Here is a 25,000-nt window from a genome sequence, read left to right as displayed (position 1 = left end):
GTGAGCGCAGGCTGCATGTGTGTGTGAGAGAGGTGTGTGTGAGAGAGAGGTGTGTGTGCCATGTGTGTGGAGAGAGGTGTGTGTGCTGCCATGTGAGAGAGGTGTGCCGCAGTGAGCGAGAGAGGTGTGTGTGCGTGTGTGTGAGAGAGGTGTGTGTGTGCTGCAGAGAGAGGTGCGCGTGTGAGAGAGAGTGTGTGTGTGCGTGTGTGATGTGAAGAGAGGTGTGTGTGCGTGCGTGTGTGATGTGAAGAGAGTGTGTGTGCGTGCGTGTGTGAAGAGAGGTGTGTGTGTGTAGCGTGTGTAGAAGAGAGGTGTGTGTGCGTACGTGTAGAAGAGAGATGTGTGATGTGCGTGTGTGTGTGAAGAGAGAGTGTGTGCAGAGTGTGTATGAGTGTGAGAGAAGTGTGTGTGTGTGTGTGAGAAGAGAGGTGTGTGTGTGTGTAGAAGATGTGTGTGAGAGAGAGGTGTGTATGTGCAGTGCGTGTGAAGAGAGGTGTGTGTGCGTGCGTGTGTGAGAAGAAGGTGTGTGTGCATGCGTGTGTAGAGAGAGAGTGTGTGTGCGTGCGTGTGTAGAAGAAGAGTGTGTGTGCGATACGTGTGTGAGAAGAAGGTGTGTGTGTGTGATGTGTGAGAAGGTGAATGTGTGTAGTGTGTGTGTGTGAGAGGAGGTGTGTGTGCGTGCGTAGAGCGAGAGGGTGTGTGTGCCACGTGCCTGAGAGAGGTGTGACGCCGTGCCTGAGACGAGAGTGTGTGTGCGAAGGCAAGCCAGAGCGAGAGGTGTGTGTGTCAGCATGTGTGTGTGAGAGTGAGGTGTGTGCTGAGAGTGGAGCCGCAGGAGGTGCGTGCGTGAGAGAGGTGTGTGTGCGTGTGTGTGAGAGAGGTGTGTGTGCGTACGCGTGTGTGTGAGAGAGGTGTGTGTGCGTGCGTGCGTGCGAGCGAGAGGTGTGTGTGCGTGCGCGTGTGAGCGAGAGGTGCGTGCGCGTGTGAGCGAGAGGTGTGCACGGCGCGTGCAGCCAGGAGGTGAGTGTGTGTGTGTGTGCGTGCACCTGAGGTGTGTGTGCGTGTGAGCGAGAGGTGTGTGTGCGTGCGCGTGTGAGCGAGAGGTGTGTGTGCGTGCGAGCGAGAGGTGTGTGTGCGTGTGAGAGGTGTGTGTGCGTGCGCGTGTGAGCGAGAGGTGTGTGCGGCTAAAGCCGTGGTGAGCGAGAGGTGTGTGTGCGTGCGCGTGTGAGCGAGAGGTGTGTGTGCGTGCGCGTGTGAGCGAGAGGTGGGAGTGCGTGCGCGTGTGAGAGAGGTGTGTGTGTGTGTGCGCGCGCGTGTGTGAGAGAGGTGTGTGCGTGCGAGAGGTGTGTGTGCGTGGTGCGCCGTGTGCGAGAGGTGTGTGTGCTGCACACAAGTGAGAGAGGTGTGTGTGCGTGTGTGTGTGAGAGGTGTGTGTGCACGTGTGTGTGAGAGAGGTGTGTGTGCGCCGTGGAGGAGGTGTGTGCTGAGAGAGGGTGTGTGTGCTGCAGTGAGAGGTGTGTGTGCGTGCGAGCGAGAGGTGTGTGCGTGTGTGAGCGAGAGGTGTGTGTGCTGGGCGCCGTTGGGTGAAAGAGGTGTGTGTGTGCGTGCGTGCGTGTGTGAAGAGGTGTGTGTGTGCGTGCGTCGAGAGAGGTGTGTGTGCTGCATGGCGCCGCAGAGAGGTGTGTGTACGTGCGAGCCAGAGGTGTGTGTGTGCGTGAGGTGGTGCCGTGCAAATGCAGAGGGTGTGCAGGCGTCGTGTGAGCCGAGAGGAGGTGTGTGTGCTGCGCGTGGAGGTGTGCGTGCGGTGTGTGTGCGTGTGAGCCAGAGGTGTGTGTGTGCGTGCGCCGTGTGAGCCAGGAGGTGTGTGGCGGGCGAGCCATGAGGTGTGTGTGCGCATGAGAGGTGTGTGTGCTGCATGAGTTTAGAGGTGGCGCGCAGAGCCGAGAGAGGTGCGTGCGCTGCGGTGAGCGAGAGGTGTGTACCTGCGTCGTGTGAGCTAGGAGGTGTGTGTGCGTGCGCCGTGTGAGCGAGAGAGGTGTGTGTGTGTGTGCGTCGTGGAGGTGTGTGTGTGCGTGTGAGCCGAGAGTGTGTGTGCTGTGCGCGTGTGAGCGAGAGGTGTGTGTGCGTGCGAGCGCAGAGGCGGTGTGCAGGTGTGCAAGAGGTGGTGAGTGGTGCTCGTGGCGCCGGATGTGAGCCGGAGAGGTCACGATGCGCCATGTGAGCGAGAGGTGTGTGCTGTCTGCGCTGCAGGAGCCTAGGAGGTGGAGGAGGCTACGTCATGAGCGAGAGAGTGTGAGCGCGTCGCGTGTGAGAGTAATGTGTGTGTGTCCGTAGCAGTGTGTGAGCAGCGAGAGATGTGCACGTAAGGCGAGAGGTGTGTGCGCGTGCGCGTGCGAGAGGTGTGCATGTGCGCGCGTCGCTGAGAGGTGTGCGTGCAGCACAGAGAGTGTGTGTGTGTGCTGCGCGCGAGAGATGTGTGTGCGCGTGCGCTGGCGAGAGGTGTAGTAATAAGGCACAACGTGAGAGTGTGTGTGTGCTCATAGCATTAATGAGAGGTCGTGTGTGGCGCAGTGCACGTGCGAGAGGGTGTGTCACAATGACATACCGGAGGTGTGCGTGCTGCCAGACGAGAGGGTGTACGCACGTGCGTGAGAGGTGGTGCACTGTGACTGGCAAGAAATGTGTGTGCGCGCATGGCAGAGATGTGTGTGTGTGCGCGTGTGTGAGCGAAGAGAGGTGTGTGTGTGCGGCGCGTGGTGAAGAGAGCGTGTGTGCGCAAGCACTACAGTGTGAGAGAGAGGTGTAGTGTGCGCACTGCATGAGAAGAAAGGAGGCGTGTAAGATAGGCGGTGACTGACGAGAGGTGTGTGTGCGTGCAGTGTGTGAGAGAGAGGTAAAAGTGTGTGTGAGAGTGGTGTGTGTGCGGTAGTGTGTAGAGAGAGGTGTGTTGCTAGTGAGAGGAGGTGTGTGTGCTGTGTGAGAGGAGGTGTGTGTGCGTCGCGTGTGAGCGAAGAGGTGTGTGCGCGTGCAGGAGAGATAGTGTGTGCTGTCGCGCCGTGTGTGACGAGAGGTGTGCGCCGCAGTGTGTGTGTGTGTGAGAGAGAGAGGTGTGTGTGCGCATGCAGGAGAGAGAGGTGTGTGGAGAGAGAGGAGAGGTGTGAGAGAGAGGTGCAGTGAGAGAGGTGTGTGGTGCGCCGTGTGTGTGTGAGAGAGGTGTGTGTGCGCATGCAGTGAGAGAGAGGTGTGTGTGTGTGAGAGAGAGGAAAGTGTGAGAGAGAGGTGTGGTGTGCGTATCAGTTGTGAGAGAGGTGTGTGCGTGCATGCAGGGAGGAGAGAGGTGTGTGCATGTGTGTGAGAGAGGTGTGTGTGTGTGCGTGAGAGAGAGGTGTGTGTGTGTGTGCGAGAGAGAGGCGCAGGAGAGTGTGTGTGTGGTGAGAGAGGTGTGTGTGCCGTGTGTGGAGAGAGAGGTGTGTGTGTGTGAGAGAGAGGTGTGTGTGCGTGTGCATGAGAGAGAGGTGTGTGTGCGTGCGTCCGTGTGTGAGAGAGGTGTGTGTGCATGCGCCGAGAGGGTGTGTGGCGTGCGTGTGAGGAGGTGTGTGTCGTGCATCGCGCGAGAGGTGTGATGATGCCGCCGTGTGGTATACAGAGGTGTGTGCGCGTAGGCGAAGAGTGTGTGTGCGCATGAGAGAGGTGTGTGTGCGTGCCGTGTGGCAGAGAGAGAGGTGTGTGCGTGCGCGTGTGAGAGAGAGGTGTGTGTGCGTGCGTGTGAGGTGTGTGAGAGAGGTGAGTGTGTGTGCGCGTGCGTGAGAGAGGTGTGCGTGCGTGTGTGTGTGTGCGATGTGTGAGAGGTGTGTGAAGAGGAAGGTGTGGCGTGAGCGAGGTGTGGTGTGGCGATGTGTGCTGTGAGCACAGAGGTGTGTGTGTGCGCAGAGAGAGAGGTGAAGGCCTATATGGTGAAGAGAGAAGTGTGTGTGCACACAGCGTGTGTGCAGGAGGTGTGTGTGTGTGCGTGTGTGGAGGCAGGTGTGCGTGGTGAGAGAGAGGTGTGTGTGTGCGTGTTGGAGAGACAGAGGTGGTGCGTGCTTGAGAGGAGAGGTGTGTGTGCGTGAGAGGTGTGTGTGGTACGCAGAGTGAGAGAGAGGTGTGTGTGCGTGTGTGAGAGGTGTGTGCGTGTGTGTGGGAGGAGAGAGGTGTGTGCTTTTGTAGGAGAGAGGTGTATAGTAGTGTGTGTGGAGAGAGGTGTGTGTGTGTGTGTGGTGAGAGAGAGGTGTGTGTGGCGAGAGGTGTGTGGTAGCGTACGCCGCGAGGAGGTGTGTGGCATGTGCACACACAAGGCAAGAGGTGTGCGTGCGCACACGAGAGGTGTGTGTACTGCCATACGAGAGGTGTGTGTAGGTATACACAATGAGATGTGTAAAGGCACATCACATGCAGAGGTGTGTGCTAGCTTGTTTCAGAGGTGTGTGTGCGCATGGAAATGAGCAGTGTGTGCTGCGCCGTGAGGTGTATGGCAACACATGAGTTTAGAGGTGTGGTGAAAGGCGTGCCGAGAGGTGGCATGCGCGCCATGACGGTGTGCCGTGCTTGAGCCAGGAGGTGGATGGCGCACGCCATGGTGAGCCGAGAGGTGAGGCGTGGCGCCGTGTGGAGAGGTGTGGCGGTGTGTGTGCGCCGCCGCAGGTGAGAGACGTGTGCCACAGATATGTGCAGTGAAGCATGCCGTTACGAGAGGTGTGTGGTGGGCTACATGCTACGCCAGGCGAGAGGTGTGTGTGTCGCACGAGATAAGTGTGTGTGCGTGCCACGAGGAGGTGTGTGTGCGTTGCCGCCGAGAGGTGTGGTGGCACACGAGGAGGTGTGTGGCCAGTGGCGAGATAGTGTGTGTGTACAAGCATGTCACATGAGAGGTGTGTGTGCGCATGAAATGAAAGAGGTGTGGTGGTGTCACATGTCAAGGAGGTGGTGCCTACATGAAATGAGAGATAGTGCAGGCTACATGTCACATGAATGGTGGCAGACAATGAGCGAGAGGTGTGTGTGGCTGCTAAGTGAATGAGATGTGGTGGTACGCTACGTACTGAAGGAGGTGCAAAGGTAATGGCATGAATGAGGTGCAGACAAGCACAAGGCGAGAGGTGTGGTGCAGGCTGCATTTGTCGAGATGCGTGGCGTGGTGGCTGGCTACCGTTGAGGTGGTGTGCCATGGCTTGAGCCGAGAGCAGGTGGCGGGCGCCATGGCTTGTCGAGATAAGGTGTGCACAAGCACACCATGGCGAGAGGTGTGTGTACGCATGAAATGAGATAAGTGCAGTGGCCACATGAAATGAGAGGTGTACGCGTACTGTCCCAGAGGTGTGTACACATGTCAAGGCGAGATAGTGTGTGTGTCACATGAAATGAGAGGTGTGAAGGCTACTATATGAAATGAGAGGTGTAAGATAAGGCGCCATGAGAGGTGGTGCCATGAAATGAGAGGTGTATGGCACTCACACACGCAGAGGTGCAGGTGATACACACGCGCAGAGGTGTGTGGTGGTATGGCATGAATGAGATAGGTGTGTGTGCCGCAGCGCCGAAGGAGGTGTGTGCGCCATGAAAATGAGAGGTGTGGTATGGCATGTCATATGAAATGTGTGTACAAGCATACGAGGAGATATATGTATACATACTGGGCATGAATGGTGTGTAGATGTCACGAAATGCAGAGGTGTGTGTAAAATGGGCAGACGAGAGAGGTGTGTGTGTGTGTGTGAGAGAGAGGTGTGTGTGCGTGTGTGTGTGAGAGAGGTGTGTGTGCGGTGTGTGAGAGAGAGGTGTGTGTGGGCGTGTTGAGAGAGTGTGTGGCTAGTGTGTGAGAGAGAGGTGCGGTGTGTGTGTGTGAGATGTGTAGTGTGTAAGAGATAGGTGTGTGTGCGTGTGTGTAGAGAGAGGTGTGTGCGTGTGTGTGAGAGAGGTGTGTGTGCGTGTGTGTAGAGAGAGGTGTGTGCGTGGTGTAGAAAGCAGGTGTGTGTATGTGAGTAGGTGTGTGCGTGTGTGTGTGAAGAAGAGAGAGTGTGTGTGTGTGTGATGTGTGCCACAGGAGAGAGAGGTGTGTGCGTGTGTGTGAGAGAGAGAGGTGTGCGTGTGTGTGAGAGAGAGAGGTGTGTGTGAGAGAGGTAAAGGTGTGTGAGAGAGGTGTGTGTGCGTGTGTGTGTGAGAGAGAGGTGTGTGCGTGTGTGGAGAGAGAGGTGTGTGTGCGCACGTGTGTGAGAGAGGTGTGTGTGCGGAGAGGTGTGTATGAGAGAGGGTGTGTGTGTGTGCGTGTGAGAGAGGTGTGTGTGCGAGAGAGAGAGGTGTGTGTGTGTGCGAGAGAGAGAGGTGTGTGTGTGTGCGTGTGTGTGTGAGAGAGAGTGGTGTGTGTGCGTGTGTGTGAGAGAGAGGTGTGTGCGTGTGTGTGTGTGTGGAGAGAGAGAGAGGTGTGTGAGAGAGAGGTGTGTGCGCGTGTGTGTTTGTGAGAGAGGTGTGTGAGAGAGAGGTGTGTGGAGAGGTGTGTGTGTGCGTGTGAGAGAGAGAGAGGTGTGTGTGCGTGCGTGTGTGAGAGAGATGTGTGCGTGCATGTGTGAGCGAGAGGTGTGTGTGTGCGTGCGTGTGTGAGAGAGAGGTGTGTGTGTGCGCGAGAGAGGTGTGAGAGAGAGGTGTGTGTGCGTGTGTGAGAGAGGTGTGTGTGTGTGTGTGTGTGAGAGAGAGAGGTGTGTGTGCTGCAGAGAGAGAGAGGTGTGTGCTGTGTGTGTGAGAGAGAGAGGTGTGTGCGCGTGTGTGTGTGAGAGAGAGAGGTGTGTGTGCTGGTGTGAGAGAGGTGTGTGTGCAGGTGAGAGAGAGGTGTGTATGCGTGAGAGAGAGGTGTGTGTGCTGTGTGTGTGAGAGAGGTGAGTGTAAAGACGTGTGAGAGGTGTGTGTGTGCGTGTGTGTTTGAGAGGTGTGTGACGCCGTGTGTGAGAGAGGTGTGTGTGCCGCCAGTGGAGAGGTGGTGTGTGCGTGTGTGTGTGAGAGGAGGTGTGTGTGTGTGAGAGGTGAGTGTGTGTAAGGCAGTGTGTGTGTGTGTGAGAGAGAGGTGTGTGAGAGAGAGGATGTGTGAAGTGGAGCTATAGAGAGAGGTGTGTGTGTGCGCGAGTGAGAGAGGTGTGTGTGTGAGAGCGTGTGAGAGAGGTGTGTGTGTGTGCGTGTGTTTGAGAGAGAGGTGTGTGCGTGCGTGTGTGAGAGAGGTGTGTGTGCGTGTGTGTGTGAGAGAGAGAGGTGTGTACGTGTGAGAGAGAGGGGTGTGTGCGCAGTGTGTGGAGAGAGGTGTAAAGGCATGTGCAGAGAGAGGTGTGTGTGTGCGTGTGTGAGTGTGGTGTGAGCCGAGAGGTGTGTGGAGAGAGTGCGCGGTGTGAGCGTGGAGAGAGGTGTGTGTGCCGGGCAGGAAAGAGAGAGTTGTGTGTGTGCGTGGCGTGTGGAGAGGTGTGTGTGTGTAGAGAATAATAAAAGAGTGTGTGTGCGTGTGAGAGAGAGTGTGCGTCATGTAGTGTGAGAGAGAGGTGTGTGTGTGATGTGTAGACGTGTGTAAGAAGAGATGTGTGTGTGTGTGTGTGTAGTAAGAGAGAGGTGTGTAGTACATGTCGAGACGAGAGAGTGTGTGTGCGTGCGTGTGTGAGAGAGGTGTGTGTGTGTGTGTGCACGTGTGTTAGAGAAGAGTGTGTGTGCGTACGCATGTGAGAGAGAGGTGTGATGTGTGGCATGTGTAGAGAGAGTGTGTGTGTGCGTGTAGAGAGATGTGTGTGTGCGTGAGCAGAGTGTGTGTGTGTGCGTGTGTGTAGAGAGAGGTGTGTGTGTGCGCATGTGTAGAGAGAGAGTGTGTGCGTGTAGTAGAGTGTAGGTGTGATAGCGTGTGTGAGGAGAGAGAGATGAAGGTGTGTGTGCGTGCACGCAGTGAGAGAAGGTGTGTGCGTGACGTGTGAGATGAAGAGAGAGTGTGTGCGTGTGTGTGAGAGAGAGGTGTGTGTGCGTGAGAGAGAGGTGGTGTGCGAGAGAGAGGTGTGTAGAAAGTAGAGAGAGTGTGTGTGTGTGTGAGAGGTGTAATGTCCGTGTAGAAGAGAGTGTGTGTGCGTGTGTGTGAGAGGGTGTGAGAGAGGTGTGTGTGCGTGTGTGAGGTGTGCGCGCGCACCCAGAGAGTGTGTGTGTGTGCGAGTGTGTGTGAGAGAGAGAGGTGTGTGTGTGTGAGAGGAGGTGTGTGTGTGCGCAGAGAGGTGTGTGAAAGGCGTGTGTGAGAGAGAGGTGTGTGCCATTGTGAGAGAGGTGTGAGAAGAAGGTGTGTAGAGAGAGGTGGGTGCGTGTGGAGGAGAGAAGGTGAGAGGTGTGTGGTGCGTGCGTGTGAGAGAGGTGTGTGTGTGCGATGTCCCAGAGAGAGAGGTGTGTGTGTGTGTGCGTGTGTGAGAGAGGTGTGTGCATGGTGAGTGAGAGGGTGTGTGTGCGTGTGTGTGAGAGAGGTAGTAAGTGTGCGATGTAGAAGTGTGTGCTATGACAGGCGCATGCAGAGGTGTGCGTACGTCATGCGAGAGGTGTGTGCGTGCCACGCGAGAGAGGTGTGTGTGCGTGAATGAGAGGTGTGTGTGCCGTTGCGTGTGTTGTGCAGCGCCATGGTCGAGATAGTGTGCTGGGCCAACGCAGACAGTGGGCGTGTGTGCGCTGCTACCAATGTGAAGAAGTAGCGCACGCGAGGTGCGTGCGGATGATGTAAAGAGAAGGTGCGTCGTGTGTGCGTGTGTGGCGAGACCCAGAGAGGTGCGTGCCACGACGCACAGGTGCGCATGCCCAGCGTGTGAAACACTGGTGGATGAGATGGTGCGCACACTGGGCAGGAGCCGAGAGGCACCATGCAGACGAGAGGTGTGTGTGCTGCGCACGTGTAAAGCAGAAAGACAGTCAGTATGCGTGCGTGTGTAGAAGATGTGATGCGTGCATGTGAAAGCGAGAGGTGTGATAAATGCGTGTGAGAAGAGGTGTGTGTGCCGCAGGAGCGTGTGAAGAGAGCGTGTGTGCGTCGCATTAACGTAAAGGTGAATGCGTCGTGTAGGAGAAGCCACAGAGGAGTGTGTGTGCGTGCGAAAGTCATGGTGAGATAGACGCACGTCGCAGGAGCGAGAGGTGCGCGTGCGCTGCAGAGCGAGATGTGTGAGTGCGTGCGCCGCAGACGAGAGTGTATGTCGTCGCATACCGTGTGAGGAGAGAGTGTGTCGTGTGTACAGAGAGAGGTGTGTGCAAGCGTAGAGGTGTAGTGAGCAGGCAGAGGTGTGGCAGGCTGCACACAGAGAGTGTGTGCGATGCGCCGAGAGGTGTGGGCGTGCCGAGAGGTGTGTGTGCGTACGCGCGGAAGATGTGTGTACGTGCGCGTGTGCTTGAGAGGTGTGCATGGCGATGTTACAGTGAGAGGTGTGTGTGTCGCATGAGTGTGTGAAGAGTGTGTGTGCCTGTGCGAGAGGTGTGTGTGCGTGCATGAGAGTGTGTGTGCGTGCATGAATGAGAAGGTGGTGTGCGTGCAATAATGAGGAGAGAGGTGTAAAAGTCGTAGTCTGGCTGGCATGAGCAGAGGTGTGTGTGTGTGTGAGTGAGAGAGAGGTGTGGTAACGGCATACAGGAGAGAGAGTGTGAGTGTGCGTGTGTCAGTGAGAGAGGAGGTGTGCGTGTCGTGTGCAGAGAGGTCGTGTCGTGACGTGTATGAAGAGAGGTGTGTGCGTGCGTGTGCAGGAGAGAGGTGTGTGTGCGTGTGTGTGTGAGAAGGGAGTGCAGTGTGCAGGTGAGAGGTAGATGCAAAGAGAGGAAGGTGTGGTGCGTGCAGTGTGTAGAAGGTGTGTGTGCGAGGTGTGAGAGAGAGGTGTGTGTGCACGCATGCGTGGTGAGAGGTGTGTGTCTGTAGCGTGTGAGAGAGGTGTGTGTGCGTGGTGAGCGAGAGGTGTGTGTGTGTGCGTGTGAGAGAAGAGGTGTGTGTGTGCGTATGAAGAGAAGCGATGTGCTGCGATATGAGAAGAGAGGTGTAAGTGTCGTGGTGAGAGGTGTGTGTGCGCCGTGTGTGTGCGTGAGAGAGGTGTGTGTGCGTGCGTGTGTGTGAGAGAGGTGTATGCGTGTGTGTGTGAGAGAGGTGTGTGTGCGTGTGTGTGTAGAAGAAGGTGTAGGCGTAGTGTGTGTAAGGTGTGTGTGATGTGCGTGAGAGAAGTGTGTGTGTGCTTATTGAGAGAGAGGTAATAATGGCAGGAGAGGAGGCATGCAGGGAGATAAAGGTGTGTGCTGCAGGAGAGAGTGTGTGTGCGTGCCAGAGAGAGGAAGAGGTGTGTGCGCGATGATGTGTGGAAGAGAGAGGTGTGTGTGCGTGCAGAGTGAGATAGGTGTGTGCGTCACATCACAAGTGCAAAGCAGGTAGTCTGCGTGCGTGCACACGGCTGAGCGGAGGTGCGTCGTGTGTGTACGCGCGTGAGAGGTGTGTGTGTGCTACGAGAGATGTGTGTGTGCATGTGAGAGGGAGTGTGTGTGGCGGGTGTGTGATGACGAGAGGTGTGTGTGCTGAGGTGGCGCCATGAATGAGAGGTGTGGTGTGTGCGTGCCAGAGCCGAGAGGTGTGGCAGGCGTGGCGCCGTTGAGGTGTGTGTGCTACGTCGTGAGGTGTGTGGTGGCGCAGAGCCAGAGGTGTGGTGGTGGTAAGGCGCTGGTGAGCCGAGAGGTGTGTGGCGTACAGCGAGAGGTGTAAAGCATGAGGTGTGTGTGCGCACAGCGAGAGGTGCGTTGCGCCGGCAGTGAGCGAGAGCGCGCCGCGGTGAGCCAGAGGTGTGCACGTGCGCCGCAGAGCGAGAGGTGTGTGTATGCTGCCGGCAGAGCCGAGAGGTGGAGGTGTGTGTGTGTGTGTGCCACCGTGGAGGTGTGTGTGCGTGTGACGTAGATAGGTGTGTGTGCGTGCGCCGTGTGAGCGAGAGGTGTGGGGTGGTGGCTGGCGAGCGAGAGGTGTGTGTGTGCGCAGAGAGGTGTGGTGTGCACACTGGCAGAGCGAGAGGCTGCCGTGTGACGAGAGGTGTGGTGCGCCGTGGCGCCGTGTGAGCCGGGAGGTGAGTGCGTGCGCCGTGTGAGCGAGAGGTGTGAGGCGCGCGTGCAGGAGAGATGCGTGTGCGTGTGTACGTGTGTGGAGGTGTGCGTGCGAGAGGTGTAAAGGCATGTCATATGAGAGGTAGAACACACACAGTATATGAGGTGTGTGTACAATGAGAGGTGTGTGTATGCACGAGAGGTGTGTGCCGCACGCCGAGAGGTGTGTACATACACAAGTACGAGATACACACAGATGGTGTGTATACTTAAATGAGAGGTGTGTGTGTCACAGAATGAGGTGTGGTGTGCCGCGGCGCCGTTGAGGCAGCACACCGCAGCGAGAGGTGGTGGCGTGCCGAGGAGGTGCAGGCGTTACGCCGGCATGAAAATGCAGGTGAGTGCACGCCATGCTGAGCGAGATAGTGTGTGTGTGTGCCGTCAGTGTGAGCCCAGGAGAGAGGTGTGTGCGCCGGCAGAGGAGAGGTAAAGACGTGGTGTGAGAGGTGTGTGTGCCGTGTGTTTGAGAGAGAGGGCAGAGCCGCCGCCGTGCCTGAGAGGTGCATGCAGTGAGAGAGGTGTGTGTGCGCAGTGTGAGGAGTGGTGTGTGCGTGTGTGAGAGAGGTGTGTGTGCGTGTGTGTGAGAGAGGTGTGTGGCGCAGGTGGTGGAGAGGTGTGTGTGCTGCATGCAGAGAGAGTGTGTGTGTGTGTGCGCGTGTGTGTGTGTGTGCTGAGAGAGGTGTGTGTGCCAGGTGTGTGTGAGAGAGAGAGATAAGGCAAAAATGCAGGAGAGAGAGGTGGTGTGAGAGAGGTGTGTGCAGTGTGGAGAGAGGTGTGAGAGAGAGGTGGTGTGCCGCGCAGTGTGTGAGAGAGAGGTGTGTGGTGCGTGTGTGAGAGAGAGGTGTGTGTGCGTGCGTGGTGAGAGAGGTGTGTGTGTGTCTGTAAGAGGAGTTAGTGTGTGTGTATGCTGTGTGAGAGAGGAGGTGTGTGTGTTAATGTTATGTGATAGATGTGTGTGGTGTGTGTGTGTGTGAGAGAGAGGTGGGTGGTGTGTGGTGAGAGAGAGGTGGTGTGTCTGGGGGGTGTAGCGTGTGTGGTGTGAGGAGAGGTGTGGCGATGCGGTGAAGAGAGGTGTGTGTGCGTGCGGTGAGAGGAGAGTCAGGTGTGTGTATGTGTGAGAGGGTGTGTGTGCGGTGTGTGTAGGAGAGGTGGTGGCGTGGTGTGTAGAGGGAGGTGTGGTGGCGTTACGTGTGTGAGGAGAGGTGTGTGTGGGCAATAGAAGGAGAGATGGTGTGTAAATTGATAAGTGTGCGGGGGGTGTAAAGGAGAGAGAGGTGTGTGTGGTGTGTGTGAGAGGGGTGCGGGTGTGTGGTGTGGAGAGAGAGGTGTGTGTGCGTTAATGAGAGAGGTGGTGGTGTTAATATTAGTAAAGAGAGAGTGTGTGTGAGTGAGGTGTGGTGAGAGAGAGGGTGTGTGCATGTGTATGTGGGGGGTGGTGGTGGGTGGTGGGGGGAGGTGTGTGTGGGGCTGGGTGCGGTGGGTGAGAGGTGAGTGGTGTGCGTGTAAAGGAGATAATTGTGTTCGACGAGAGGTGTGTGTGTGTGCATGTGTGAGAGGTGTGTGTGTGCTGTGTTAGAGAGGGTGGTGGTGTGGGTGGGTGGTAGGGAGAGGTGTGTGCGTGGTGAGAGAGAGGTGATGTGTGCGGAGGTGTGTGTGGTGTCGGTGTGTGAGGTGAGAGAGGTGTGTGGTGTGTGATGTGAGAGGAGGTGTGTGTGTGTTAGAGAGGTGTGTGTGGTGCTGCGGATGTGTGGTGATGTGGAATGAGAGGTGTGTGTGATGGTAGAGAGGAGATGTGGGAGGATGGTGAGAGAGAGGTGTGCGTGGCGTGTGTGTCGGAGGTGTGGTGTGTGTGTCGCGGGAGAGAGAGGGTGAGTGTGTGTGTGGTGTGTGTGGCGCCATGGAGGTGTGTGTAGAGAGGAGAGGTGTGTGTGGTGTGGGGGTGTGTGTGATAATGTTGGAGTGTGTGTGCTTGGTGAGAGGTGTGTGTGCTGTGGCGTGAGCGTAGAGGTGTGTGTGTGCGCGTGAGGAGAGGTGTGTGACGCAGTGAGTAGGAAGAGGTGTGTGCGTCGGTAGAGCGAGAGGTGTGTGTGCGCGCGTGTGAGGAGATGCGTGATGCGCGCCGCGTGGAGAGCAGGTGGTGTGTGGCATGTGCGCAAAGTGAGACGTGCACAGCGAGGTGTGTGTGGCGAGCACGTGCAGAGCAGAGACGGTGGTGGCCGTGGCGATACAATGTCATACGAGAGGTGTGTGAATGCGTAGCGTGTGTGCGTGAGGCGAGGTGTGTGATGCGTGGCACGAGAGAGGTGTGGTGGCGCACATATGTCGATAGTGTGTGTACAAGAGAATAATATGAGAGGAGTGCAACGCGTCGCGAGAAAGAGAGTGTGTGTGTTAGTGCGGAGGGTGTGTTGGGCGTCGGCGAGAGGTGTGTGTGTAAGGCGTGGAAATGAGAGGTGCAGCAAGGCGTGAATGAGATGGGTGTGTAGCAAGCCGCATGAATGACGTGATAGCACGCGCTAGGGCCGGTGCAGAGGCCACGAGCCGAGATGGTGTCGTGGTGGCGCAACGTGTGTGTAGCGAGAGGTGTGGTGCGCCGCATGAGGTGTGCGTGGTGTGCGTGCGAGGGAGAGGTGTGTTTGGTGCGTGTCTTAGTGAAGAGGTGTTGAGGTTGTGCGTATGGTTATAGGAGGTGTGTTGGTTGTATTAGAGAGGAAAAAGATGAGCAGAGGTGCAGTGGCGCCGTGCTGAGCCGAGAGGTGTGTGCATGCGTGGCGCCGCGTTGCGCAGAGTGTGTGCGTGTGCCGTTGCGAGCCGAGATGTGCAAGGGCACCGCGCGAGATAAGGTGTGGGGCGTGTGTCACGCGAGGTAGTGTGTGCGTGTGTGTAGCAGAGGTGTGGCGTGCGTGTGAGAGGTGTGCGCTGGCGCCGCATGGCAGATGTGTGAATGCGCATGAAATGCAGGTACACGTGTGCGAGCGGTGCGTAGAAGCCGCAGGTGTGAGCGTGCGTGTGTGCCGCAGAGAGAGTGTGTGTGTGCGCTGCAGTGCGTGCGTGAGAGAAGGTAGTGTCTGTAACGATGCGTGCGTAATGCAGCAGGAGAGAGAAGGTGTGTGCGTGCGCGCCGTCGAGAGAGAGAGTGTGTCTGCCACGTGGAGAGAAGAGTGTGTGTGCGTGTGTGCGCGTGAAGGTGTGTGATATTAATGTGCGTGTGTGTGTGAATGCAGAGAGAGAGGAGACGTGTGTGTGCGTCAGCAGAGAGTGTGTGTGAGAGAGCAGGTGTGTGTGCGTGCGTGTGTGTGAGAGAGAGAGTGTGTGTGTACTGTATGCGTGTGTGTGAAGAGTAGGTGTGTGTATGTAATGTGTGAAGATGAGAGAGAGTGTGTGTGCATGTGTGTGAAGAGGTGTGTGTGTGTGTGTGAGAGAGGTGTGTGTGCGTGTGTGTGAGAGAGTGTGTGTGCGTGCGTGTGAGAGAGGTGTGTGTCGTCTGTGTGTGAGAGAGGTGTGTGTGTGTGCGTGTGTAGAGAGAGGTGTGTGTGTGTGTGAGCGAGAGGCGTGTGTGCAGGTGTGTGTGAGAGAGAAGAGGTGTGTGTAGCGTATGTGTGTGAAAGAGGTATGTGTGATGTGTGCGTGTGTAGAGAGAGTGTGTGTGTGTGCGTGTGAGAGAGGTGTGTGTGTGTGTGTGTGAAGAGAGGTGTGTGTGTGTGTGTATAAGCGAGAGAGTGTGTGATGTGCAGAAGAGAGGTGTGTACGTGCGTGAGAGAGAGATGTGTGCGTGTGTGTGATGTAGTGAGAGAGAGGTGTGTGTCGTGTGTGAAGAGAGTGTGTGTGCGAGAGTGTGTGTAAGAAAGAGGTGTGTGTGTGTGTAGAGAGTCGTGTGTGTGAGAGAGAGAAGGTGTGTGTGCTGTGATGATGTGTAGTAGAAGAGGTGGGAGAAGGTGTAGAAGAGATGTGTGTGTGTAGGTGCGTGTGTGAGAGAGAGTGTGTGTGTCGCGGTGTGTGTGTGAAGAGAAGTGTATGCGTCGTCACGTGAGAAGAAGAGGTGTGTGTGTGCTAGTGTCTGCAAAAGTGTGAAGGAAGGAGGTGTGTGTGCGTGCGTACGTGTAAGAAGAGAGTGTGTGTGTGCGTGTGTGAGGAGAGAAGAGTGTCTGTAAGTGTGTAGAGAAGAAGTGTGTGTGTGCGTAGAGAGGTGTGTGTGTGAGAGGTGTGTGTGTGCAGTGTGTGTGAGAGAGAGAGGTGTGTCGTGTATGCAATGTGTGAGAAGGTGAGCGAGAGTGTGTGTGTGTCTGTGCTGTAGCAAGAGAGGAGTGTGTGTGTGCGATGAGAAGAGGTGTGTGTGTGAGAGAGTGTGTGTGTGTGTGTGTGCGGTGTGTTAGAGAGGTGTGTGTGCGTGCAGAAGAGTAGAGGTGTCTGATGTGTGTATGTGTAGAGAGAGAGGTGTGTGCTGCGATGTGTGTGTGTGAGAGTGTGTGTGCAGCGGTGTGCAGAGAGAGTGTAGTGTGCGATGATGAGAAGAAGTGTGTGATGCGGTGTGTGTGTCTGAAAAGGAGGTGTGAGCAAGATGTGTGTGTCGTGTGCTGTGATGTGTGAGCAAGAGAATGTGTAGTGCGTGATGAAGGAGTGGCATGCGTGTGAGAGAGGTGTGTGTCGTGATGTGAAGAAGAGAGGTGTGAGAAGAGATGTATTGTGCGTGTGCAGTGAGAGAAGGTGATGTGCTGTGCATACTGTGTGAAAGAGGAATGTGTAGTGATGAAGAGAGGTGTATGTCGCGTGTGTGATGAGGTAGAAGTGTGTGTGTGTGTGCATGTGTAAGCGAAGAGAGAGGTGTGTGTCTGTTATGTAGAGATAGAAAGACAATGTGTGCGATGTATAGAGAAAGATAATGTGTCTGCGATGTGATGTATATAGAGAGAGTGAATGTGTAATGTGCGTAGTGTAGGAAGAGAGGTGTGTGCACGTGCGTGTGTGAAGAGAGAGTGTGTGTGTAGCAGCGTGTGAGCGAAGAGAGAGGTGTGTGTGTCGTGCATGTAGTAGAGAGAGTGTGTGTGCGTGTGTGTGAGAGAAAGAGGTGTGTGTGCGTGTGTGAGAAGAGGTGTGTGTGCGTGTGTGTGTAAGATGAGAGAGGTGTGTGTGCGTGTGTAGTGAGAGAGAGGTGTGCTGTGTGCGTGTGAGAGAGGTGTGTGTGTATGTATGTGTGTGTGAGAAGAAGTGTGTGTGTACGTGTGTGTGTAGAAGAGAGTGTGTGTGCGTGCGTGTAGAAGAGGTGTGTGTGCGTGTGTGTGTGAGAGAGGTGTGTGTGTGTGTAGAAGAGAGTGTGTGTGTGTGAGTGTGAGAAGGTGTGTGTGTAGCAGTAGAGATGTGTGTGTGTAGAGAGAGTAGGTGTGTGTGCGTGCGTGTGAGAAAGGTGTGTGTGTGAAGTGTGTGTGTGAAGTGTGTGTGCGTGTGTGTGTGAGAGAGAGGTGTGTAAAGAGGTGTGTGCTGTGTGTGTGTAGAAGAGGTGTGTGTGCGTGTGTAGTGAGAGAGGTGTGTGTGCGTGCGTGTGTAGAGAAGAGAGAGTGTGTCGTGTGTGCAGAGAGTGTGTGATGTGAGACGTGTGAGTGAGAGAGAGTGTGATGTATGCGTGTGTAAAGAGAGGTGTGTGTGCGCGTGTGTGTGAGAAGAGTGTGTGTGTACGTGTGTAAGAGAGGTGAATGTGTGCGTGATGAGAGAGAGAGTGTGTGTGTGCGTGCGTGTGTAGAGAGAGGTGTGTGAGAGTGTGTGTGCGTGTGTGTGAAGAAGAGGTGTGTGTGCGATGTGTGAAGAAAGGTGTGTGTGTGTAGAGAGAGAGTGTGTGTCTGTGTGTAGAGAAGGTGTGTGTCGTGTGTGTGAGAAGTGTGTGTGTGCGTGATGTGAGAGAGAGGTGTGTGCGTGTGTGAAGAAAGGTGTGTGTGCGTGTGTGTAGAGAGAGTGTGTGTGTGCGTAGTGTGTGAAGAAGGTGTGATGTGTGTGTGAGAAAGAGGTGTGTGTCGTGTGAGAAAGAAGGTGTGTGTGTGCGTGAGAGAGAGGTGTGTGTGTATGCGTGTGTGATGTGTAGAGAGAGATGTGTGTGTGAGAGAGAGTGTGTGTGTCGTGTGTAGAGAGAGGTATGTGTGTGTGAGAGAGGTGTGTGTAAGTGTAGATGTGAGAGAGAAAGTGTGTGTGCGTATGTGTGTGAGAGAGAGTGTGTGCTGATGTAGAGAGAAGGTGTGTGTGCGTGTGTGTGTGAAGAGAGGTGTGTGCGTGATGTGTGTAGAGATGTAGTGATGTGTAGCGTAGTGTAGAAAGAAGGTGTGTGCGCACGTGTGTGAAGAGAGGTGTGATGTGTGTGTGTGTGTGCGTGTGTGTGTGAGAGAGGTGTGTGTGCGTACGATGTAGAGAAGTGTGTGTGCGCGTGTGTGTAGTAAGAAGAAGGTGTGTGTGCATGTGTGTGAGAGAGGTGTGTAGTGAGATGTGAAGTGTGTAGAGAGGTGTGTGTGATGTGGAAGAGGTGTGTGTAGCGTGTGTAGAAGGTGTGTGTGCGTGTGTGAGAGAGAGGTGTGTGTGTGTGTGTGTAGAGAGAGTGTGTGTGTGCTGTGTGAAGAGAGGTAGTGTCAGTGTGTGTGTGTAGTGTAGAGAAGAGTGTGTGTGCGTGTGTGATGTGAGAGAGGTGTGCGAGATGTGTGTGTGTGCAGTGTGTGAGCGAGAGAGATGATGTGTGTGAAAGGAGAAAGTGTGTGTGTGATGTGAGAAGAGGTGTGTGTGTGTGTGTGTGTGTGAGAGAGAGGTGTGTGTGCGTGTGTGTGTGAGAGAGAGGTGTGTGTCGTGTGTGTGTGAGAGAAGGTGTGTGTGCGTGTGTGTGTGAGAGAGAGGTGTGTGTGCGTACGTGTGTGAAGAGAAGGTGTGTGTGTGCGTGCGTGAGAGGTGTGTGCTAGTGAGAAGAGTGTAGTGTAGAAGGTGTGTAATGCGTGTGTAGAAGAGAAGGTAGTGTGCTGTGCGTGTGATGTGTAGAGAGAGAAGGTGTGTGTACGTAAGTGAGAGAGATGTGTGTGCGCTATGTGTGAGAAGAAGGTGTGTGTCGTGTGTGTGTGTAGAAGGTGTGTGTGAATGTGAGAGAGGTGTGTGTGCGTGTGCTGAATGTGATGAGTGTCTGTAGTGTGTGAAGAGAGGTGTGTGCGTGTGTGTGTGAGAGAGAGGTGTGTGTGTGCGTGTGTAGTGTGAGAGAGAGATGGTGTGCGTGCGATGTAGAGAGAAAGGTGTGTGTGCATCGTGTGTGAGAAAGAGGTGTGTGTGTGTGTGCGTGTGTGTGAGAGAGGTGTGTGTGCGTACGATGTGTGAAGAGAGTGTGTGTGTGTGATGATGTGTGTGTGTGTGGTAAAGAGAGAGAGTGTGTGTGCGTGTGTGAAGAGAGTGTGTGTGCGTGCGTGTGTGTGAGAGAAGAGGTGTGATGTGCGTGTGTGTGAGAGGTGTGTGTGCGTGCGTGTGTAGAAGAGAGTAGTGTGAGTGTGTGTATAGATGTGTGTGTGTGAGAAAGGTGTGTGTGCGATGTGTGTGTGAGAGAGAGAAGGTGTGTGTGTCTGTACGTGTGAGAGAGAGGTGTGTGTGCGCGTGTGTGTGAGAGAGGTGTAGATGTGTCGTGTAAAGAAAGAAGAGTGTGTGTGATACTGTGCAAGGTGTAAGCGATGTGTGTGCATGCAGTAAGAGGTGTGTGGTGTGTAATGTGTGTGTGAGAGAGGTGTGTGCGAGTGTGTGTGTGAGAAGAGAGGTGTGTGTCGTGTGTGTGTGAGAAGAGTGTGTGTGCGTGATGTGAAGAAGAGTGTGCGTGTGTGCGTGAGAGAAGTGTAAAGAGTGTGTGTGCGTGAAGAGTGTGCAGAAAGAGAGATGTGTGTCTGCGTGTGTAGAAGGAGATGTGTGTGCGTGTGTGTGTGAGAGAGAGTGTGTGTGTGCGTACGTGTGGAGAGAGAAGAGGTGTGTGTGCGTGTGTGAGAAGATGAGTGTGCGTATGAGAGAGAGGTGTGTGTATGCGTGTGTGTATGAGAAGAGGTGTGTGTGCGATATGTAAGAAGATGTGTGTGTGTGCGTGATGTGAAGAGAGTGTGTGTGTGTGCGTGTGTGAGAAGGTGTGTGGTAGGATGTGTGATAGAGAGGTGTGTGGTGGTGCGTGTGTGAGAGAGAGTGTGTGCGTGTGAATGTAGAGGAGGGTGTGTGTGCGGTGTAGAAGAGGTGTGTGTGTGCGATGTGTGTGAAAGAGAAGTGTGTGTGTGCGTTATGTAAGTGATGAAGAAAGGTGTCTGCATGTGGCGTGTGTGAGAGAAGAAGGTGTGTGCGTGTGAGTAGGAAGAGGTGTGTGTGCCGCAGTGTGTGTCGTGCAGTGATGTAGAAGAGGCTATGTCACACATTCGTCATTACTTTCAATAATAAGATTCGCCAATACGATGACAGGTGTGTGCGTGTGTGCAGAGGAGTGTAGGAGAGGGAGTGTGTGGCTGCAGTGCAGATATGTGTCTGCAATCTGTGCAGGCAAGGAGAGGTGTGTGTGCCAGGTGTGTGTGTGAGAGGATATGCCGCATGTAAAGGAGGAGGTGATGTGTCTACGTCACGATGTAGGAAGGTGCGTGTGTGCGATGCGCGTAGGAGGTGTGTGCAGATGTCGACGCAGAAGAGGTGATGCGTGCGCCGCGTGCAGCGAGAGAGGTGTGTGTGCGTGCCAAAGCAAGGCTGAAGAGAGGTGTGTGATCGTCACGCTACGCTACGAGAGTCATAATGTGTCCGTCACGTCGCATGAGAGAGAGGTGGTGGTGGTGCGTACAGTCTGACGAGAGGTGTGATGTGTGTGGCTGCATATACGAGAGAGAGGTATGCATAAAGGCGAGAGAGAGTGTGTGTGTGCGTACGCAGGAGGAGGTGTGTGTGTGTGCGTAGCGCAGGAGGTGTGTGTGTGTGTGCGCATGCATGAGAGGTCTGTGTGCAGGAGAGAGGTGTGTGTGTGTGTGCTACAGGAGAGGTGTGCGCGTCGCGTCCGAGAGAGGTGCGTGTGTCGCTGGGCATGCGATGTAGAGAAGGTGCGTGGTGCGCCGACGAGGGTGTATGCAGGGCGCTGAGGGGCAGGCGTGCGTCGCGTCGTCTCTTGTAGAGGAAGATCTGGCGTGGAAGCACGAGAGGGGTGCATGGTAGCGAGTAGGAGGCAGGTCTGAGAGAGCCGGCATGAGAGAGGAAGAGCGTGTAGATGTAATGGCTGATATGTAGCTAGAGATATGAGAGGTGCGCCAGAGATAAGGCTTATAGATGTCTGCGCAGAGAGAGGTACACAGGAGATGCACTGTATTATTAGAGGCGGAGATATTAATGTAATGTAGAGAGAAGAGAGGTCTGCGATCCCTGAGAGATGTGTGTGTGCGTGTGTGTGTGTGAGAGAGAGAAGGTGGAGAGAGCGTGTGTGAGAGAGAGGTGTCAGTAGCGATGCCACCGAGTGTGTCAGAGCGAGAGAGGTGTCTGAGAGAGAGAGGTAAGAGAGAGAGAGGTGTGGAGAGGTGTGTGTGGAGAAGAAGGTGTGACAGAGTAGAGTGTGTGTGTGATGAGAGAAGAAGGTAGAGCGAGCGAGGTGTGAGAGAGGAGTGTGCGTGTGTCGCGAGAGGTGTGAGCGCGGTGCGAGAGAGAGGCAGAAGATGTCATCGAGGAGATGTCAGATGATGCGTCTGATGAGAGAGAGGTGTGTGTGGCGAGAGCGGTGTGTGAGAGAGAGGTGTGTGTGCGAGAGCGAGGTGTGAGAGAGAGGTGTGTGTCGCGTGCGTGTAGAGAGAGAGGTGGCAGTGAGCGACGCGTGTGAGAGAGGTGTGCAATGCAGCGTGAGAGGATGGTGTAATGTCTGCCAAAGAGAATGTCTGTGAGTGTCAGCTTGATGAGTAGAGTGTGTGAGAGAGGTGTGTGAAGAGAGCGGTGCGAGAGAGAGAGTGTGCGTGAGAGAGGTAAAGAGAGGTGAGAGAGATGTGCGAAGAGAGAGGTGCTGAGAAGAGAGGTGCTAGAGAGAGGTGCTGTGAGAGTAGAAAGATGAGAGAAAGAGTGTTGATGAGAGAGATAGCGAGAGGTGTGTGTGTGTGGAGAGAGGATGTGTGTGCATAGTGATGAGAGAGAGAGAGGTGCTGTGAGTGAGAGAGATTAAGAGAGAGGAGAGAGATATGTGTGAGAGAGAGGTGTGTGAGAGATGAGGTGTGAGAGAGAAGGTGTGCATGAGAGAGGTCGTGAGAGAGAGGTGTGTGAGAAGAGGGTGTGTGTGGAGATGAGTGTGTTTATGTGAAGAGAGATGTGTGCTTAGTGTGAGAGAGGTGTGTGTATGTAGAGAGAGAGGTGTGTGTGCGTGTGTGTGAGAAGAGAGGTGTGTGTGAATGTGTAGAGAGAGAGAGAGAGAGGTGTGTCGTGAGAGAGAGAGTATGATGAGAGAGGTGTGTGCGTGCGTGTGTAGAGAGAGAGATGTGTGTGCGTGTGTGAGAGAGAGAGAGGTGTGTGTGATGAGAGAGGAAGGTGTGTGAGAGAGAGAGATGTGTGTAGAAGAGAGGTGTGTGAGAAGAGTGTGTGAGAGAGAGGTGTGTGAGAGAAGGTGTGAGAGAGAGGTGTGTGTGTAGAGAGAGAGATGTGTGAGAAGAGGTGTGTGTGCTAGATGAGAGAGAGAGAGGTGTGTGTGCGGTGAAGAGAGAGGTGTGTGTGCGTGTGTAAGAGAGAGGTGTGTGTGCGTGTGTGAGAAGAGATGTGTGTACGTGTGTGAGAGAGAGGTGTGTGTGCGTGTATGAAGAGAGAGAGGTGTGTGTGCGTATGTGAGAGGAGAGTGAGAGAGAGGTGTGTGAGAGTGAGAGAGAGAGGTGTGTATGAGAGAGAGGTGAGTGAGAGGTAGGTGAGAAGGTGTGTGAGAGGTGGTCATGAGAGAGAGGTGTGTGAGAGAGGTGTGTGAGAGAGATGGTGTGTGTGAGAGAGAGGTGTGTGCGTGTGTGAGAGAGAGAGGTGTGTGCGTGTGTGGAGGTGTGTGGTGTCAGAGAGAGAGAGAGAGAGGTGTCATAAGTGAGAGAGAGGTGTGTGAGAGAGAGAGGTGTGTGTGGAGAGAGAGAGGTGTGTGTGTGTGAGAGAGAGAGGTGTGTGTGAGAGGAGAGGAGGTGTGTGTGTGTGAGAGAGAGAGAGAGAGAGGTGTGCGTGTGTGTGAGGGAGAGAGGTGTATGTGGTGTGTGGAGGGGAGGTGTGTGAGAGAGGTGTGTGAGAGAGAGAGGTGTGAGAGAGTAGTGTGAAGAGAGAGGTGTGCGCGTGTGTGAGAGGGGGTGTGTGGTGCGTGTGTGAGAGAGAGTAAAAGAAACGCTGAGAGGGGCGAGAGTCGAGAGGGTGTGATGCCATACAATGAGAGGGGTACACATATGTCGAGATATAATGCTGCATGAGATAGTGCACACACGAGATGCCGAGAGAGAGGTGCGCCGCGCCGTGAGAGGTGTTACCAAAGGCAATGAGAGAGGTGCGCTGCACGAGAGAGAGGTGGCACAGGCGCCGAGAGAGGCGCCAGGCGCCTGAGAGGTGCTGGTGCGCCGAGAGATGGTGCATGCTGCATGAGAGAGAGGTGTGCGCGTGGCGTCGAGAGAGGTGCGTGCGCCGAGAGAGAGGTATGCGTGCGCCGAGAGATGTGAAGGCTGCACACGAGAGGGGTGGCGCGTGGTGCCGAGAGAGAGGTGCGCGTGCGCCGAGAGTGTGGCCGTGCGCTTAGATATGTGGCGTGGCGCGATAGGGGTGCGCGTGAGAGATATAGCGCGAGAGATATGTGCTGCATGAGATATATATAGGTGCGCGTGAGAGAGGTGCCGAGAGGAGGTGGCTTGAGAGAGATGTTTTTGACATATGTACATACATGTATGCATACATATATGATGACATATACATATTATTGTTATTCCGAGACATCATATAGATGCGCCTGCGACATATTATATTACATGCGACTACATATTATATGTTTGATATATATGTTGAGTGATGTGCACGAGATAGAGGATAGTCGTGTGCCGAGAGGATAGGTGGCTGGACACGAGAGAGATGCGTTATGTGCGGTGAGAGAGGGTGTGGTGAGATAGGTGCGTGGTGGAGAGAGGTGCGCGTGGTGAGAGGGAGGCGGGTGGAGAGAGAGGTGCTGAGAGGAGAGAGAGAGGTGGGCGGTGAGAGAGAGGTGCGCGTGAGAGAGAGAGGTGCGGTGAGAGAGAGGTGCTACGTGAGAGAGAGGTGCGCCATGGAGAGAGGAGGTGCGCGTCGTGAGAGAGAGAGGTGCGCGTGAGAGAGAGGTGCTGTCATGATATATATTATTTCGCGACATATACATATATATGCGTCACCGCGACATATACATATTTTATTATATATGTCGACATATTATTATTATGCCTACATACATATTATTACATTTTTATATATATACATATTTTACATATATTATACTGCATATATATATATTATGAAGTGTGTGAGAGAGAGAGAGGTGCGTGTGGAGAGAGAGAGGAGAGGCATGCAGAGAGAGAGAGGAGGCGCCGCGTTGCGAGAGAGAGGGTATGCCGCTGCACGAGAGGTGCAGTATGGAGAGAGGTGCGCGTCATGAGAGAGAGGTGCGCGCGTGAGAGAGAGAGGCGCGCGCGATATATAAAAGCACACTGGAGAGAGAGAGGTGTCATGGGAGAGAGAGAGAGGTACACACATGGAGAGAGAGAGGTACACAGAGAGAGAGGTGCGTCGTGAGAGAGAGGTGCTGGGCGAGAGAGAGAGGTGCGCGCGAGAGAGAGAGGCGCCGTGACATATACATCGCGACATATTGATGCTCACCGCGACATTATTATTACGCTCATTAATATTATTACTATTACGCCGCTGACACATTATTACGCACCACCTACATACACATATTTTTCCACACATTATTATTATTCATTATTACACATTTTACATACTATTACTATATGCGCCATGACATATATATATATATGCGCTTACATATATATATATATTTTTATATATATATATATATACACAAAAGTATATATATATATATATATTTTGCATATATATACGCCGCGACATATATATTATATATATATATGCCCGATATATATATATATATGCGCACATGATCTATATATATATGCGCCGCCAAGGAGCCTGAGAGAGAGAGGTACACAGCGAGAGAGAGGTGCTGAGGGAGAGAGAGAGGGGTGGTGTGAGAGAGAGGTGAGCTGGAGGAGAGAGAGGTGCGTGTGCGAGAGAGAGGTGGTTGCAGAGAGAGAGGTGCGTGTGGGAGAGAGAGGTGCGTGAGAGAGAGAGAGGTGCGGCGTGAGAGAGAGAGGTGCGCGAGGAGAGAGAGAGAGGTGCGTGTGAGAGAGAGGGGTGCGTGGAGAGAGAGAGGTGCGGTGGGAGAGAGAGGTGCGGCAGTGAGAGAGAGAGAGGTATGCAGAGAGAGAGAGAGAGAGAGGTGCGTGTGAGAGAGAGAGAGAGAGGTATGTGTGAGAGAGAGAGAGAGAGGTGCGTTGTGTTTTGAGAGAGATGTGCGAGATATGCATGGCTGAGATATTATTATTGGCGAGGGTGCTGCCATTAGATATGGTGCTCGCTTGTGCGATAGAGAGGTACGCTGGGCGAGGGGGTACATCTGCATTAGATAGGCATGCATGTTAGATAGAGAAAAATGCCAATATGATGAGAGAGAGGTGATATATATGGAGAGAGAGAGGTGCGGTGAGGAGAGAGGTGGTGGGAGAGGTGCGTTTGAGAGAGAGAGAGGTGAGAGTGAGAGAGAGGTGCGTGAGAGAGAGAGAGAGGTGCGTGTGAGAAGCAATACGTAACTGAACGAAGCACACTG

At 54.4% G+C, this 25,000-nt stretch overlaps 1 protein-coding gene and 1 long non-coding RNA gene across 4 annotated transcripts in view; one reads left to right on the top strand and one right to left on the bottom strand.

Moving 5' to 3' along the window:
- The window catches only part of LOC127907592 (uncharacterized), a 10,424-nt gene extending 3,594 nt beyond the window's left edge, over window positions 1-6,830 (top strand). Inside the window, exon 3 of the long non-coding RNA XR_008065008.1 lies at window positions 6,782-6,830. This is a non-coding gene — a long non-coding RNA (uncharacterized LOC127907592). The remainder of the gene's footprint in view (window positions 1-6,781) is intronic.
- Window positions 1-25,000, bottom strand: part of LOC118394437 (F-box-like/WD repeat-containing protein TBL1XR1) — a 69,001-nt gene that overhangs the window by 17,098 nt on the left and 26,903 nt on the right. The window lies entirely within an intron of this gene.

This window comes from Oncorhynchus keta, chromosome 15 (genome assembly GCF_023373465.1).
Source record: "Oncorhynchus keta strain PuntledgeMale-10-30-2019 chromosome 15, Oket_V2, whole genome shotgun sequence".
NCBI lineage: Eukaryota > Metazoa > Chordata > Actinopteri > Salmoniformes > Salmonidae > Oncorhynchus > Oncorhynchus keta.
This window is presented reverse-complemented; position numbering and strand designations above follow the sequence as displayed.